Source organism: Bufo bufo, chromosome 1 (assembly GCF_905171765.1).
Source record: "Bufo bufo chromosome 1, aBufBuf1.1, whole genome shotgun sequence".
Taxonomy (NCBI): Eukaryota; Metazoa; Chordata; class Amphibia; order Anura; family Bufonidae; genus Bufo; species Bufo bufo.
The window spans coordinates 528,162,479-528,181,553 of NC_053389.1; positions in this window are offsets into that span (position 1 = coordinate 528,162,479).

Here is a 19,075-nt window from a genome sequence, read left to right on the forward strand (position 1 = left end):
TAAATTGAATTGCCTGCAAAAAGGCTTAGGGTAACTTATATTATAAAAAATAAATTAGACAATTTTATTCAAACTCAAATCAGCCAGCAGGACTTGCAATATAATCGAATGAAAGTAATTAAGTCTTTAAATGAAATTAAATTTCAAATTTTAGAATAATAGAGAAAGATATTGCTTTGTCGTTTAATTACTTCCAAGTTAGTTACTTTAATTAGTTTAGTTATCTGTTTGCATTAAGTGAAATGAATGAGAATACAATGCCATTAAATTTATGAATTAGTCTGGATACACTGTAAAGCTAGATAAATGTAATTATTCAGTAATGTAGAAAAATGAATGATGCTTCAGTGCAGTTTCATGCTAAAATAATCACGTTAGAAATATAATGAATTCATAATTCATGATGGATTTTACATGGTCCCACCTGCAGTCACTAGCATATGTATTGCAATATTATACTCATTATTAGAGTTCAGCGGACACCTGGGTGTTCGGGTTTGATGGGTTCGGCTAAACTTCACAAAAAAGTTCGAGTTCGCGCCCTTGACCTACATACACAGGTGAATCCAATTATGAGAAAGAGTATTTAAGGGGGTCAATTGTAAGTTTCCCTCCTCTTTTAATTTTCTCTGAAAAGTAGCAACATGGGGGTCTCAAAATAACTCTCAAATGACCTGAAGACAAAGATTGTTCACCATCATGGTTTAGGGGAAGGATACAGAAAGCTGTCTCAGAGATTTCAGCTGTCTGTTTCCACAGTTAGGAACATATTGAGGAAATGGAAGACCACAGGCTCAGTTCAAGTTAAGGCTCGAAGTGGCAGACCAAGAAAAATCTCGGATAGACAGAAGCGACGAATGGTGAGAACAGTCAGAGTCAACCCACAGACCAGCACCAAAGACCTACAACATCATCTTGTTGCAGATGGAGTCACTGTGCATCGTTCAACCATTCGGCGCACTTTACACAAGGAGATGCTGTATGCGAGAGTGATGCAGAGGAAGCCTTTTCTCCGTCCACAGCACAAAAAGTGCCGCTTGAGGTGGGCTAAAGCACATTTGGACAAGCCAGCTTCATTTTGGAATAAGGTGCTGTGGACTGATGAAACTAAAATTGAATTATTTGGCCATAACAAGGGGCGTTATGCATGGAGGAAAAAGAACACAGCATTCCAAGAAAAACACCTGCTACCTACAGTAAAATATGGTGGTGGTTCCATCATGCTGTGGGGCTGTGTGGCCAGTGCAGGGACTGGGAATCTTGTCAAAGTTGAGGGACGCATGGATTCTACTCAGTATCAGCAGATTCTGGAGACCAATGTCCAGGAATCAGTGACAAAGCTGAAGCTGCTCCGGGGCTGGATCTTTCAACAAGACAACGACCCTAAACACTGCTCAAAATCCAATAAGGTATTTATGAAGAGGCAGTGAAAAGTTAAGGAAGGATCCCGGAGACAGATAAAATCCTCTTTCAGCTCTTCTTTATTAATAATAGACAGTAGACAGACATAACCATCAGGTACACGGCAGGATTGACGCGTTTCGGGTAAGTACCCTTAGTCGTAACAAATTGCTGAGTGTGGCCCCTCAATATAAAGGAGTTGAAAGCACCCCTCCTCCAATAGGGAGGGACTGGTTTCAAGCAACATCCGTTGCAACACACCCAGACACACCTTTTTTCGCAGCTTACATCAATCAATTAATAATTGATGAAACACTGTGCAAGTTATCTGTCTTTGATTGTCAAAGGAAGAGATATGGGTATTTTCAGTGACGGTGAATACAGATACCTATGCGTGGATGTCCCTGTCACACCCATTATGCATTCATTGCCTAAAGTCCATAAAGGCGTCCACCCCCCCCCCCCCCCCCTTCGTCCTATAGTCTCTGGCATAGGCTCACTGACAGAGCGCTTGGGTAGTTGGTTGGATCACCTTCTCCAGCCCCTAGTTAGACGTATACCTGGTTTCCTAAAAGACACAGGGGATGTACTGCGAGCTACACTCAGCAATTTGTTACGACTAAGAGTACTTACCCGAAACGCGTCAATCCTGCCGTGTACCAGACATGGTTATGTCTGTCTACTGTCTATTATTAATAAAGAAGAGCTGAAAGAGGATTTTATCTGTCTCCGGGATCCTTCCTTAACTTTTCACTGCCTGCCACGGGAACACTTCCCCAGGGCCTCTGGAGCCGGGACCATACAAAAGACCAGATAGGTGAGCTGGAATATTTCTTTCTATATTTATGAAGAGGAACAAGTACAATGTTCTGGAATGGCCATCTCAGTCCCCAGACCTGAATATAATTGAAAATCTGTGGTGTGACTTAAAGAGAGCTGTCCATGCTCGGAAGCCATCAAACCTGAAGGAACTAAAGATCTTTTGTAAAGAGGAATGGTCCAAAATACCTTCAACCAGAATCCAGACTCTCATTGGAACCTACAGGAAGTGTTTAGAGGCTGTAATTTCTGCAAAAGGAGGATCTACTAAATATTGATGTCATTTCTTTTTTGTGGTGCCCAAATTTATGCACCTGCCTAATTTTGTTTAAACAATTATAGCACACTTTCTGTAAATCCAATAAACTTCATTTCACTTCTCAAATATCACTGTGTGTGTCTCCTATATGATATATTTAACTGACATTTTTTATCGTAACAACCAACGATTTATACAGGAAAATCATGACGATTTACAAGGTTGCCCAAACTTTCGCATCCCACTGTATATTTGTCATAACGAATATTCTTTTTTTTCCATCTGAACCCATTTGTCATATTAGTAATTTACTTTAATATCACTAAATTAGTGCTGGTAATTTACTATCACAAATTTTGTGATAGTAAAGATTACTACTATCACTAATGGGTTGGCTTGGTAGAATTGTCGAATACAGCGCTATATTCTCTATCTTCGTCTATTCGACCAAGTTAACCCAATAGCATATAGTAGCTTAAAGCCCTTATGTGATGCGATTCACCCGTATATTTAATTGCCGATTTATCGCATAACATAAACTCTTACATGAAGAGGAAAATTATAGTTTATAATTTTCCTCTTCATGTAAGATAGCTTATGTTATGCGATAAATCGGCAATTAAATATGTGAGTGAATCGCTTCGTATAAGGACTGTATGCTATTGGGCTGGCTTGGTCGAATAGACGAAGATAGAGAATATAGCGCTATATTCCCTATATTCCACAATTCTACCAGGCCAAACAAGTAATTGTTGTTGGCTTGGTAGAATTCTTGAAAGTCGAATATAGCGAATATAGCGCTATATTCTCTATCTTCATCTAATCGGCCAATAGCATACAGCCCTTATTTGACGCGATTCACTCGCATATTTAATTGCCGATTTATCGCATAACAAACTGCCTTACATGAAGAGGAAAATTATAAATCAGTAATTAGAATAATTTAGAATACAATATTCGCATTATTGTAATCTCTTAGGGGCGTCAAGCTATTTTCATATAGGTTTTGCTTTGTCGAACTTTCGAATTTGTAGAATATAGTGATATATTATCCATACGAATATTCGTTGTTGTTTTTTTCTTCAGTGCATGAGGTGACTCATCATTAGCATTATCCCTCCCTTCTCCTAGCTTGAATAGCCAATGAGAAGGCTTTGTCGCAGCTTAGCAACATCCCTAGCAACCAATTGGAAACTAGACTACCCCTTCACTATATAAGTGACGACATCACCCAGGAGCCATTTTGTGGTGTTGGATTTGTTAGAGATTGGAGCTGTACTATTATTTTTGTTGTGCGTTTTATAAAATCTGAATTTAATTTAAAATAATCTAGTTAGTTAGTTTCAGGTAGTGATTAGGGAATAGTGTAGTTTTATAGCTGATAGGGTAGAAAATTTTGAGATAGTTTAGTATAGTTAGCTGAAAAATAGAGTTACTGTTAGGGCCTAGTGTAGCAGATAGGGTTCAGTGCAGGGTTTAGTGTAGGGCATTTTAGGTAGGTAGCTGAAATATATAATATAGATAGATAGATAGATAAATAGATAGTGCTTGATAGTTTAGGTTAGGTATTAGGGCTACAGTTAGGGAATAGTAAAGTTTAGATTTTTCAGGGCAGGGTGTAGTTTAGGTTAGTGATATAGTATAGTGTAGGGTCCATCTGTCTGTTTTGTCTGTCAGTTAGTTAGTGTCCGTCCAGTTAGTGTAATAGTCCTTTTTTTTCAGTTTTTCGTTAATTTAATATAGTATTTTAGTCTCTGTGTGTCAGTTAGTGTCTGTATCTGGTTAAAAAAAAAGAAAAAAAAAGTTTTATAGGTTTACGTGTTTAGTGTTCAGTGTAGTTTTTTCTGTCCTACGTTAAAAAAGCATCTTTTAGTCTCTGTGTGTCAGTTAGTGTCTGTGTCTGTTTAAAAAAAAAGTTTTATAGGTTTACGTGTTTAGTGTAGTTTTTTCTGTCCTATGTTAAAAAAAAACGTCTTTTAGTTTCTGTGTGTCAGTTAGTGTCTGTGTCTGGTTTAAAAAAAAAAAGTTTTATTGCTTTACGTGATTAGTGTTTAGTGTATTTTTTTCTGTCCTACGTTAAAAAAAACGTCTTTTAGTCTCTGTGTGTCAGTTAGTGTCTGTGTTTGTTTAAAAAAAACAAAAAACAAAAAAAAGTTTTATAGGTTTACGTGCTTAGTGTATTTTTTTTTGTCCTATGTTAAAAAAAAATAACGTCTTAGTCTCTGTGTGTCAGTGTCTGTGTCTGGTTAAAAAAAAAAAAAGTTTTATAGCTTTACGTGATTAGAATTTAGTGTAGTTTTTTCTGTCCTACGTTTAAAAAAAACGTCTTTTAGTCTCTGTGTGTTAGTTAGTGTCTGTGTCTGGTTAAAAAAAAAAAAAAAAAAGGTTTATAGCTCTACGTGATTAGTGTTTAGTGTAGTGTGTTACTGTTTACGTCCTTTTAATTTTTCATGAGTTTACCGGGCCGTGCAGGTAGCTGCGGTCGTGGTCGGGGTAACAGGGGAGTTGGTTCCCGCGCTGGACCGCTGCCAGCACGGGGCCGCTCCTCAAGCCACGTTTAGGCGGGCGCAGGTGGCAGAGGCGTCCGCCTGATCCATGACTTTTTTTTATTAGTGGCAGCCTGGCCATTACTTCACAGGATGCAGAGGCTGTCTTGGCTCTCGTGGCCGATTCTAGTGCCACTGAGTCCTCTGCCCCGGATCGCAGCAGCAGCAACTGCAGAACTTTGCCTCCTGTAGAAACAAACCCCCTGTCCCCAAGAATTGTCCCCTCTCCTGTTCGAAGACTTGGACACTGAGAGGGACATCTTGGATGAGGCAATGCAGGAAGCGGAATTACTGTTTAGTCCTGAGGATGGGCAGGACCTGTTGGAAGGGATGGGGGATGAGGAGGAGGGGCCCATAAATACCCCTGTGAAATCCCTTCCAACTGGTGCGGGTGGTGTTAGCCACACAACTCCTGCACCTAGTCAGACCCAGGCGTCAGCAAGGGGACAGCGGAGCCCGGTCAGGGGCTCCATGTCAGCTGTTCCCGTCAGTCCACCACAGGTTGGCCCTGGGTCTGACATATCAGGGGGCGAAGAGGAGGGTGACCCAGAATGGGTGCCACCTCCTTTGTCAGGAAGGTAGGCACCCGAGGCAAATGGTGCGCCAGGTCACCAGGGAGCCCAGTGTCAGGGGCTCCACTGGTAATGGCAGCAGGAGTAGGCAGCAGCAGCCAGCTCCACCTGTGCGCACCGAGCCAGAACAGGCGCAAGCCAGCACCACCCCATCTGACAGGAGGTCAGTGCGGAAGTCTTCTGTTTGGGCTTACTTCACCCTGGTAGCAGATGATGTCACAGTTGGCATTTGTAAGCTGTGTCATGCCAGGGTGAGGAGAGGGAGATCTTTGGCTCGGCTGGGTACCACTGCCCTCACCCAGCACATGCGAGTCAACCACTGGCGGGAGTGGGAACAGATGCGGGGTGGTCACAGCAGCAGCAGTGTGCAGGGGACAGCAGCTCCTGCCACTGTACTGCAGCCACCCCAACCCCTTCCACCAACTCATTCCCACTCCCCCGCTCCCTCTACTAGAGGTACTAGTACTGGCAGCCATACCTCTGCCTCCACTGCACCCTCCTCTATCCCTTCCTCCTCTGCCATCCGGTACCAGCCATCTGTTGCAGATGCATTTGAACGCACCATGCCCTACGCCCCCGGGGACCGGCGCGTGCGTTCACTCAATGGGCTCCTGGCAAGGGTTATTGCCCAACATCTGCTGCCTTACAATCTGGTGGATAGCAATCCATTTAGGCAGATGTTGGAGCATGCTCAACCCAGATGGCGCGTCCCCAGCCGCCATTACTTTGCCAGGACCGGCGTCCCTGCCCTACACCAGCACCTTGTGCAGAATGTATCCCTGACGCTGGATCACGCTGTCAGCGACAGGGTGCATCTCACAATGGATGCCTGGACCAGCAGGCATGGGCAGGGACGCTATATAAGCTTCACAGCCCATTGGGTGTCCCTCCGAGGTGCCGGGGAGGGATCGGTGGCATCTGATTATGTGGTGCCGCCCCGGGGTGTCCAGGGGAGAACTGCTGCTCTCCCCCAAGCCACTCTCTACAGCTGCTGAGTCCCCCAGCAAGCGTCCCCGTTGCTACGCAAGTGTGGGGCACGTCCGCAGCCAGGTCGTGCTCCAGCTTGTGAGCTTAGGTGTCACAACCAGACAGTTGAGAAGCTCTGACAGGAGCTTTCCAGATCCTCCTCCTTGAGTTTCTTTGTTTTGGTTAAGTTCCTCATCTCGTTAGTCTATCTCAGCTGTCATGCAGTTGGACTGATTGCTGCTCTTTAAGTTCCTCCCCAGAATGCAGTAGTGTGCGGCTTATACTACTTCCTGGAGTGTGTGTGCATGCTGTTCCTAGTTCTCAGTCCACAGTCCCCAGTCGTCTGCAAGATAAGTTCTGTTTATGTATTTATGATTTTCTGTTTTCTGGATCCAGGTGACCCTGACTCCCTCCGTGTCTGTGTAGGGAGCCGGTGGTCGTGTCCCCTCACTATTGTAGGGTCATCAGGTGTAAGATAGTCGAGGTACGTGGATATGCGCCCATCCACCTTTGGGGTGGTCGCATAGGCTGAGCAATAAGGGAGAGCGGCAGGTCTCTTGCAGGGGTCTCCCTTTTGTTCCTTAGTTGTGGATCCAGTGAGTCATTGTTCATATTGTATTGTCTTGTTTCCTGTACACCATCCGTGACATTATAAGCCGCCAAAACCGTCTCAAGCATGGATCCGGTTTCACTTTTGGCTGAGCGCTTCCAGGGTCTTTCATTGGAGGTAGCTGATCTCCGTAAGACTTTTTCTCAGTTTCAAGTGACCGGTTCAGCTTGCGTTCATGGAGTTTGTTCTGAGCCTAAGATCTCGCTCCCGGATACGTTCTCCGGGGGTAGTGAGTATTTTGTGCGTTTTAGAGAGGCTTGCAAACTCCATTTTCGCCTTCTTCCCCATTCCTCTGGTGATGAAGAACGGAGGGTGGGGATCATTATATCGCTGCTCAGGGGTAACGCTCAATCCTGGGCCTTTTCGCTGCCGGAGGGGGCACGGCCCCTCCGTTCAGTGGATGAATTCTTTTTAGCCCTGGGTCAGATATATGATGATCCGGATCGTATTGCTCTGGCTGAGTCTAGACTACGTCTGTTATGCCAGGGTAAACAATCCGCAGAGATATACTGCTCAGAATTTCGGAGATGGGCAGCTGATACTGGTTGGAATGATGCTGCACTCCGAAGTCAATTTTGCCATGGTCTTTCAGAGAGATTGAAAGATGCATTTGCCTTTCATGAGAGACCTACCTCCTTGGATTCTGCTATGTCTCAGGCCGTTCGTATTGACAGGCGTCTTAGAGAGAGAGGAGAGATCTCTCCTTCCTGTCATACTCAGTCCCGGGACAGTGCAGCGGTCTCTTTCTGTGCGCAGGGGTCTCAGTCGCTGTCAGTCCCTTCTGAGCAGGAGCCCATGCAGCTGGGGTTGATTGCCTCTGACAATAGAAGATTCAGCCCACATGGGAGGGTTTGTTTTTGTTGTGGAGGTATAAATCATTTGGCAAATGTTTGTCCCTCTAAGAGATTCAGGCAGTTTTCTCGGAGTAATAAAGAAATAAAAAGGAAAAAATCTTTTAAAAATGTTCCGTCTGTTACTATTGGCATAGTTGAGGCGGAAATTGAAGGTTTTCCGTTTGCTTGTAGTTCCCGTTTTGTCCTGCCTGCTAGGGTGGCGCTAGAGAGCAAAAGCATTTTTTGTGAGATTTTTGTAATTAGTGGAGCAGCTGTCAATCTCATTGATAATCAATTTGCAATAACTCATGGTTTCCAGGTATGCACTTTGGGAAAGGATATTCCTGTTTTTGCTATTGATTCCGCTCCACTTTCTCAGAAATCATTAAAGGGCATAGTTCGCAATATCCGTTTAATTGTGAATGATGCTCATGTTGAGGATGTGTCATGTTTCGTCCTTAGCGGTTTGCCTACTCCTCTAGTGTTGGGGCTACCCTGGCTCACTAAACATAACCCCACCATTGATTGGCAAGCGAGGCAAATAAATGGTTGGAGTGACTTTTGCAGAGAGAATTGCCTCATGACATCTGTTTCTGAGGTTTCTACTAAGACTGTACCACCTTTCCTCTCTGAATTTTCGGATGTCTTCTCTGAGAGTGGAGTTCAGGATTTGCCCCCGCACAGGGAGTACGATTGCCCTATTAATCTCATCCCAGGCGCCAAGCTGCCTAAATCTCGTTTATACAATCTTTCCCAACCTGAGAGGGTCGCTATGCGTGCTTATATCTCTGAGAGTCTGAGAAAAGGACACATACGACCCTCGAAGTCACCTGTTGCCGCTGGTTTTTTCTTTGTTAAGAAAAAAGATGGTTCTTTAGGACCTTGTCTGGATTTCAGGGAGCTGAACAGTATCACTATTCGTGACCCTTATCCGCTTCCTCTGATCCCGGACCTGTTTAACCAGGTTGTTGGGGCTAAAGTCTTTTCCAAATTAGACCTAAGAGGGGCATACAACCTGGTCAGGGTCAGAGAAGGAGACGAATGGAAGACGGCTTTCAATACCCCTGAGGGCCATTTTGAGAATTTGGTTATGCCTTTTGGTTTGATGAATGCCCCAGCCGTTTTTCAGCATTTCGTGAACAGCATTTTTTATCATTTAATGGGAAAATTTGTATTAGTGTATTTGGATGACATTTTGATTTTTTCTCCTGATTTCAAGACTCATAAGGAACATTTACGTCAGGTCTTGCTCATTCTGCGGGAGAATAAATTATACGCGAAACTGGAAAAATGTGTGTTTGCGGTTCCAGAAATTCAATTTCTGGGGTTTCTTCTCTCCGCTTCTGGTTTTCGCATGGACCCCGAGAAGGTCCGCGCTGTGCTTGAGTGGGAGCTTCCTGAGAATCAGAAGGCGCTGATGCGTCTTTTGGGCTTTGCCAATTATTACAGGAAATTTATTTTGAATTATTCCTCTGTTGTTAAACCACTCACTGATATGACCAGAAAGGGGGTAGATTTTTCTTCCTGGTCGGTAGAGGCGCGTAAGGCCTTTTCTAATATCAAGGAGAGTTTTGCTTCCGCTCCCATCCTGGTACAACCTGATATTTCGTTACCCTTCATAGTTGAGGTTGATGCTTCTGAGGTAGGGGTGGGTGCGGTCTTGTCTCAGGGTTCCTCTCCTGCCAAATGGCAACCATGTGCCTTTTTCTCAAAGAAACTCTCCTCCGCAGAGAGAAATTATGATGTGGGAGATAGGGAATTGTTGGCCATCAAGTTGGCTTTTGAAGAATGGCGCCATTGGCTAGAGGGAGCCAGACACCCTATTACTGTGTTTACTGACCATAAAAATCTGGCCTACTTGGAGTCAGCCAAGCGTCTGAACCCGAGACAGGCCAGATGGTCTTTGTTCTTTTCAAGGTTTAATTTTGTTGTCACGTTCCGCCCTGGGGTTAAGAATGTGAAGGCAGATGCCCTGTCACGTTGTTTTCCGGGAGGTGGTAATTTTGAAGACCCGGGTCCCATTTTGGCTGAAGGTGTGGTGGTCTCTGCTCTTTTTCCTGAATTGGAGGCAGAGGTGCAGGCAGCCCAGTCAGAAGCTCCTGATCTTTGTCCTCCTGGGAGGTTGTTTGTGCCTCTCGCTTTGAGACACAAGATTTTTAAGGAACACCACGATACGGTCCTTGCTGGGCACCCGGGGGCAAGAGCCACACTGGATCTCATCGCTCGGAGATTCTGGTGGCCTGCGCTTCGTAAGTCGGTTGAGGGTTTTGTGGCAGCTTGCGAGACTTGCGCTCGTGCCAAAGTCCCTCATTCACGGCCATCAGGTCCTCTCCTTCCCTTACCCATTCCTTCCCGTCCTTGGACACATCTGTCCATGGACTTTATAACGGACTTGCCTCGTTCCTCGGGGAAGACTGTGATTCTGGTGGTGGTGGACCGTTTTAGCAAAATGGTGCATTTCATCCCTTTTCCTGGTTTGCCCAATGCTTCAGACATAGTCTCTGATAGGGGCACTCAGTTTGTTTCCAGATTCTGGAAGGCTTTCTGTTCTCGCTTGGGGGTTCGGTTGTCATTCTCTTCTGCTTTCCATCCGCAGTCGAATGGCCAGACAGAGCGCGTCAATCAGAATCTGGAGACATATCTGCGCTTTTTTGTGGCGGAGAATCAGGAGGATTGGTGTTCTTTTTTGTCCCTTGCTGAGTTTGCTTTAAATAACCGTCGTCAGGAGTCCTCTGATAAGTCACCATTTTTTGGTGCATATGGGTTTCATGCGCAGTTTGGGACTTTCTCGGGAGAGGGGTCTTCTGGTTTACCTGATGAGGACAGATTCTCCTCGTCTTTGTCATCTATTTGGCAAAAGATTCAGGATAATCTAAAGAGCATGAGTGAGAGATATAAGCGTGTGGCAGATAAGAGACGTGTGCCTGGTCCGGACCTGAATGTTGGTGATCTGGTGTGGTTGTCTACCAAGAATATCAAATTGAAGGTTCCCTCCTGGAAGTTGGGTCCTAGGTTTATTGGACCTTACAAGATCCTGTCTGTCATCAATCCTGTTGCCTACCGTCTTGATCTTCCTCAGACTTGGAAGATCCATAATGTTTTTCATAAGTCCTTATTGAAACCTTATGTTTAACCTATTGTACCCTCGCCTTTGCCTCCTCCTCCGATTATGTTTGATGGAAATCTTGAATTTCAGGTCTCTAGGATTGTGGATTCTCGTCTTGTCCGCGGTTCCCTCCAGTACCTCATTCATTGGGAGGGTTATGGTCCTGAGGAGAGGATGTGGGTCCCAGTGACGGACAATAAGGCGACTCGTCTCATCAGGGCTTTCCATAGGTCCCATCCTGAGAAGGTGGGCCCTGAGTGTCCGGAGTCCACTCGTAGAGGGAGGGGTACTGTCACAACCAGACAGTTGAGAAGCTCTGACAGGAGCTTTCCAGATCCTCCTCCTTGAGTTTCTTTGTTTTGGTTAAGTTCCTCATCTCGTTAGTCTATCTCAGCTGTCATGCAGTTGGACTGATTGCTGCTCTTTAAGTTCCTCCCCAGAATGCAGTAGTGTGCGGCTTATACTTCTTCCTGGAGTGTGTGTGCATGCTGTTCCTAGTTCTCAGTCCACAGTCCCCAGTCGTCTGCAAGATAAGTTCTGTTTATGTATTTATGATTTTCTGTTTTCTGGATCCAGGTGACCCTGACTCCCTCCGTGTCTGTGTAGGGAGCCGGTGGTCGTGTCCCCTCACTATTGTAGGGTCATCAGGTGTAAGATAGTCGAGGTACGTGGATATGCGCCCATCCACCTTTGGGGTGGTCGCATAGGCTGAGCAATAAGGGAGAGCGGCAGGTCTCTTGCAGGGGTCTCCCTTTTGTTCCTTAGTTGTGGATCCAGTGAGTCATTGTTCATATTGTATTGTCTTGTTTCCTGTACACCATCCGTGACATTAGGGGACCAGAGACACACTGGACCTGAGGTTCTGGCTGCACTACAGGCTCAGGTTCAGAAGTGGCTGACACCCCGCAGGTTAGAGGCAGGTATGGTTGTCTGTGACAATGGCAGCAACCTACTCGACGCCCTCCATGCTGGCAGTCTCTCCCACGTACCCTGCATGGCACATGTCCTCAACCTTGTGGTACAGAAGTTCCTACGCACATACCCAAGGTTGAGTGACATTGTGCAAAGTGTACGGAGGATTGCCAGCCACTTCCGCCGCGTCCCTGTCCAAAATGCAGCGGAACCACAGCCTGCCCCCTCACAGGCTGATTGTGGACAGTGTGACGTGATGGAACTTCACCCTCCACATGCTGGAGAGGTTGTGGGAGCAGCGACTTTAGATATGAATTACCTCATTTTTATCGCATGTTTGTAATTATTTATGTATTTCTTATATTTTATGTATTTCTTTATATTTTCATGACATTATGAAATTGTTTATTAATATTTTAAATTATTTATGTATTTATTTTCATAATTACTTATGAATTTGACTAATAATGTCTATGTAGATTTATCATTGTATACGTAAGCCATACTGTAAAATATATATCTCATAAACCAATTGGCACACATCACTCCACACGCCGCCCGCACCAGTCTGCTCTCAGTCATGCCTCACCGTGTACTGTTTCCTCCGAGCCAGAGGGCAGGAGGAGCGGTGGGGTTTAGCAGCGGCTCTGTCATCCTCCTTTTGTCTTTGAGGATGCATGTGTATCGCCGCTCTCCCCACCCATTCACGATCAGCACCGCACACACGCTGTCCTCCAGCCAACGGCAGGACATATCTAGTGCACGTCTGAGCACAGAAGCCAGTGATGAGCCAGCTTCCCTGGGCCCAGGTCTGGGAGTGTCCCCGGATCTCCCGCCAGGATCATTTCCCCTTCCCGACTGTGATGACTCGTGCCACGGTCCACAGTTTCTGTCTGGGTGCTCGGCGGCTGACTCCAGTGCGCAGCCTGCATGCAGTGATCGCAGGTCAGACTGCAGAATAAGCCTTTAGCTGCGACGACTGCACACGGGAGTTTGTGACACACAACCCGGGCCAGACATCACTACAGGGGCAGACAGGCACCGAGTAACGTCGTCATCCAGCAGAGCGGAGTTTGTAATCTTTTCTAAAGCCACCATGTATTCTACATGACATCCATGTGCCCGATATAAAAACTGAGAGCAGACTAGTGCGGGCGGCGTGTATAGCTAAATTTGTACTAATTATTGTTGTGCTTCCAAAACTTACAATACCTTAGTTAAATAAATGACAACGTAAAATATAGCATTTTTTATTCATGTTAACCACATTCCTGCTGCTACCGTAGAACCTGCTGCTGTTAGAGGTGTCTTGGTTTATTTTTTTTGTTGCCCTGGTCTGGTGGGGGCCCATTCCAGGGAACACATTGCTGCTGCTGCTACCGTAGAACCTGCTGCTGTTAGAGGTGTCTTGGTTTATTTTTAGTGTTGCCCTGGTCTGGTGGGGGCCCATTCCAGGGAACACATTCCTGCTGCTGAGTGAGGCCGAGCTATGTGTAGGCCTTAAACTCGACCATTACCATGTTGCTGCTGCTGCCTGTCCTGATCCTGCTGAGTGAGGCCGAGCTATGTGTAGGCCTTAAACTCGACCATTACCATGTTGCTGCTGCTGCCTGTCCTGATCCTGCTGAGTGAGGCCGAGCTATGTGTAGTGCTTATATACCAACCCGTTACCATTTACATGCTGCTGCCTATCCTGATCCCACTGAGTTTTGTAGAGCTATGTGTAGGTCTTATATACCAACCCATTACCATTTACGTGCTGCTGCCTATCCTGATCCCACTGAGTTTTGTAGAGCTATGTGTAGGCCTTATATACCAACCCGTTACCATTTACGTGCTGCTACCTATCCTGATCCCACTGAGTTTTGTAGAGCTATGTGTAGGTCTTATATACCAACCCGTTATCATTTACGTGCTGCTGCCTATCCTGATCCCACTGAGTTTTGTAGAGCTATGTGTAGGCCTTATATACCAACCCGTTACCACTTACATGCTGCTGCCTATTCTGACGCTACTGAGGACCAACCAAAATGGACCACTTATTCTCCATAGGAGTTTTTCTCAACTTTCGAGTATTAGAATTGTCGTGAAGTGGTTGGCATGCTTCAGTTTGGCGCATGTGCTCTGTTCATTATATATTGTCAATATTTAAATATATTATAATAATCTTTTTAATAAAATCCAGTCATGCGGTGTTACGCTCCATTCAACCAAATATCTTTATTTTTATTTATTTGATTTCTTATCATTTTGATTTAGTTTGTTTTTTTGCGGGCCCGGTTGTGGTTCTTCCTAAAACTAGGTGGTGACCACAGGTGGCTTTGCATTCTCAAATGGTCTTGCGCAGTTAACATTGTACAGAACTTACTGAGGAACCGAATTTAATTTTATAATTTTATAATTTTCTTTTAATAAGGATTTCGGTATGGACATGGTGTTGTCTGTCGTCCTGGAAAGGATGGCTGACTTCCATGTTCACCTCTCTACATGGTTGGGTGTGACTGGCGTTATACTCATCCGTGTGGTAATCCGGTTTTGGGAATGGAGCGTTATTGCCACATGTATATATCGATATATACATTTATTTTTAATGTTACTTCTTGAAAAATAATGTAATGAACATTGATAATTTGCACATGCTACTTTCAAGTAAAAACACAGCTTTAAACTTTGCAGTATAAACTGTGGACTATATAATGTTCTTGAAGCCATGTCACCATTTTGAGAGTGATTCTACTCATTGAATGACATGTTTCTGTCTGTTTTCTGGAAGCTATGTTCTGACATGCACACTTAACCAAACGGTACACTATATTGGACCCATGCTGGTTAGTTCTTAGTCCACTCCAAATAATTTTTGGTATTTCAAATAAAAAAAAATTGCATTGAATTTTTGGGTTTTCAAAAAAAAAAATTATAGTGTCAATCACATGATTTAAGCAAATGTCATTATTCAACATTGTCTTAGTGGGGTTATTAATCTGTTCACAATATGGATATTTTTATTATATATATGTATTTATTTTAAAATATATTTTACTTAGACAAAAAAATTTGAATAATGTAAATTGTTGGTGATGCTTAAAATAATATTTTCCTTGTAAAAATCAACACATTTGGTATTTGGCCTTGCATTTGGCACAATTCACTTTGGTTACTACATGAGCAAGGTCCCATTATGTTGTCCAAAAAATGTACTAACTGTTTCATAGACACACAATTTCTGTCATAACTTACGGGGCTATTTTTTGTTATACGATATATTGGTCAATTTGATATTGGCCTTTACAATCTTAAATAAATTAACAAAATTATAAATTTTATGCTGAAAAATGTGGATTTTTACTGCGTGGGAAAACACTCCTGATGTATGAGAAGCCAAAACTTGCTGCTTTTGGTGTTGTATAAGTTGATTATAGTTTTTTGTCACGTCTGCCAGGGGCCCATTCCTGGGAACACTTTTATGCTCCAAAATAAGCACATGCTGTTGTCTGTTCCTGTTGAGATAGGACAAGCTATGTGTTGACCTTAAAGTACAACGTTAATTTAACATCTGCCTGCTGCTCTTGTACTGATCCTTCAGCGTTATGTGTAGGCCTTATACTCCACCGTTACCAATTACTGCTGCTATTATCCTGATACTTATGTGTTGTGTGTAGGCCTTATACTCCACCGTTAACAATGACTGCTGCTATTATCCTGATACTTCTGTGTTGTGTGTAGGCCTTATACTCCACCATTAACTATGACTGCTGCTATTATCCTGATACTTCTGTGTTGTGTGTAGGCCTTATACTCCACCGTTAACAATGACTGCTGCTATTATCCTGTTCCTTCAGCGTTATGTGTAGGCCTTATACTCCACCGTTAACAATGACTACTGCTATTATCCTGATACTTCTGTGTTATGTGTAGGCCTTATACTCCACCGATAAGAATGACTGCTGCTAATATCCTGATACTTCAGCGTTATGTGTAGGCCTTATACTCCACCGTTAACAATGACTACTGCTATTATCCTGATACTTCTGTGTTATGTGTAGGCCTTATACTCCACCGTTTACAATGACTGCTGCTATTATCCTGATACTTCTGTGTTGTGTGTAGGCCTTATACTCCACCATTAACAATGACTGCTGCTATTATCCTGATACTTCTGTGTTATGTGTAGGCCTTATACTCCACCGTTAACAATGACTACTGCTATTATCCTGATCCTTCAGCGTTATGTGTAGGCCTTATACTCCACCGTTAACAATGACTACTGCTATTATCCTGATACTTCTGTGTTATGTGTAGGCCTTATACTCCACCGTTAACAATGACTGCTGCTATTATCCTGATACTTCTGTGTTATGTGTAGGCCTTATACTCCACCGTTAACAATGACTGCTGCTATTATCCTGATACTTCTGTGTTGTGTGTAGGCCTTATACTCCACCCTTAACAATGACTGCTGCTATTATCCTGATACTTCTGTGTTATGTGTAGGCCTTATACTCCACCGTTAACAATGACTGCTGCTATTATCCTGATCCTTCAGCGTTATGTGTAGGCCTTATACTCCACCGTTAACAATGACTGCTGCTATTATCCCGATACTTCTGTGTTGTGTGTAGGCCTTATACTCCACCGTTAACAATGACTGCTGCTATTATCCTGATCCTTCAGTGTTATGTGTAGGCATTATACTCCACCGTTACCAATTACTGCTGCTATTATCCTGATACTTATGTGTTATGTGTAGGCCTTATACTCTACCGTTAACAATGACTGCTGCTATTATCCTGATACTTCTGTGTTGTGTGTAGGCCTTATACTCCACCGTTAACAATGACTGCTGCTATTATCCTGTTCCTTCAGCGTTATGTGTAGGCCTTATACTCCCACATTTTTGTGTACCTGCGGCTGCTGTATTTAATGATACATAAGAGTTGGGCTAGTCTAAACGGGCCTTACCGTAACCCTATTTGTTAAAACAAAACAAAGCTGAAAAAAACAACAAAAAAAAAAACAACACGTTATTAGTAAACTAAAAAAACTTTATATATAAACATTATGAATAGAAAACAATATGAATAGAAAAAAAAAGCTATTGGAAAGATTTCAGCTGATCGTGGAGGTTTAGGAGCACCTCCACGTTCTTTTGCTGTTTCTTCTCCAGCTGCTGCATTTGGTGGGTAAACTGCAGCTTTAGCTCCCGCATCTTTCTGAGGTGCAGCTCCCGTAGGTCCTTTATGGCCTGTTTTTGCTCCCCCTGCATCTCCAGTATTTTTTTTGTTTTGTTTTATTAGCACTGTAAAAATATATATATACGGTCGTGGCCAAAAGTTTTGAGAATTACATAAATATTGGAAATTGGAAAAGTTGCTGCTTCAGTTTTTATAATAGCAATTTGCATATAATCCAGAATGATATGAAGAGTGATCAGATGAATTGCATAGTCCTTCTTTGCCATGAAAATTTACTTAATCCCAAAAAAACCTTTCCACTGCATTTCATTGCTGTCATTAAAGGATCTGCTGAGATCATTTCAGTAATCGTCTTGTTAACTCAGGTGAGAATGTTGACGAGCACAAGGCTGGAGATCATTATGTCAGGCTGATTGGGTTAAAATGGCAGACTTGACATGTTAAACGGAGGGTGATGCTTGAAATCATTGTTCTTCCATTGTTAACCATGGTGACCTGCAAAGAAACGCGTGCAGCCATCATTGCGTTGCATAAAAATGGCTTCACAGGCAAGGATATTGTGCTACTAAGATTGCACCTCAATCAACAATTTATAGGATTATCAAGAACTTCAAGGAAAGAGGATCAATTCTTGTTAAGAAGGCTTCAGGGCGTCCAAGAAAGTCCAGCAAGCGCCAGGATCATCTCTTAAAGAGGATTAAGCTGCGGGATCGGAGTGCCACCAGTGCAGAGCTTGCTCAGGAATGGCAGCAGGCAGGTGTGAGCGCATCTGCACGCACAGTGAGGCGAAGACTTTTGGAAGATGGCCTGGTGTCAAGAAGGCCAGCAAAGAAGCCACTTCTCTCCAAAAAAAACATCAGGGACAGATTGATCTTCTGCAGAAAGTTTGGTGAATGGACTGCTGAGGACTGGGACAAAATCATATTCTCTGATGAAGCCTCTTTCCGATTGTTTGGGGCATCTGGAAACAGGCTTATCCGGAGAAGAAAAGGTGAGCGCTACCATCAGTCCTGTGTCATGCCAACAGTAAAGCATCCTGAGACCATTCATGTGTGGGGTTGCTTCTCATCCAAGGGAGTTGGCTCACTCACAATTTTGCCCAAAAACACAGCCATGAATAAAGAATGGTACCAAAACACCCTCCAACAGCAACTTCTTCCAACAATCCGACAACAGTTTGGTGAAGAACAATGCATTTTCCAGCACGATGGAGCACCGTGCCATAAGGCAAAAGTGATAACTAAGTGGCTCGGGGACCAAAACATTGACATTTTGGGTCCATGGCCTAGAAACTCCAAAGATCTTAATCCCATTGAGAACTTGTGGTCAATCCTCAAGAGGCGGGTGGACAAACAAAAACCCACTAATTCTGACAAACTCCAAGAAGTGATTATGAAAGAATGGGTTGCTATCAGTCAGGAATTGGCCCAGAAGTTGATTGAGAGCATGCCCAGTCGAATTGCAGAGGTCCTGAAAAAGAAGGGCCAACACTGCAAATACTGACTCTTTGCATAACTGTCATGTAATTGTCGATTAAAGCCTTTAAAACGTTTGAAGTGCGTGTAATTATATTTCACTACATCACAGAAACAACTGAAACAAAGATCTAAAAGCAGTTTAGCAGCAAACTTTGTGAAAACTAATATTTGTGTCATTCTCAAAACTTTTGGCCACGACTGTATATATATATATACAGTACAGACCAAAAGTTTGGACACACCTTCTCATTCAAAGAGTTTTCTTTATTTTCATGACTATGGAAATTGTAGATTCACACTGAAGGCATCAAAACTATGAATTAACACATGTTGAATTATATACATAACAAACAAGTGTGAAACAACTGAAAATATGTCATA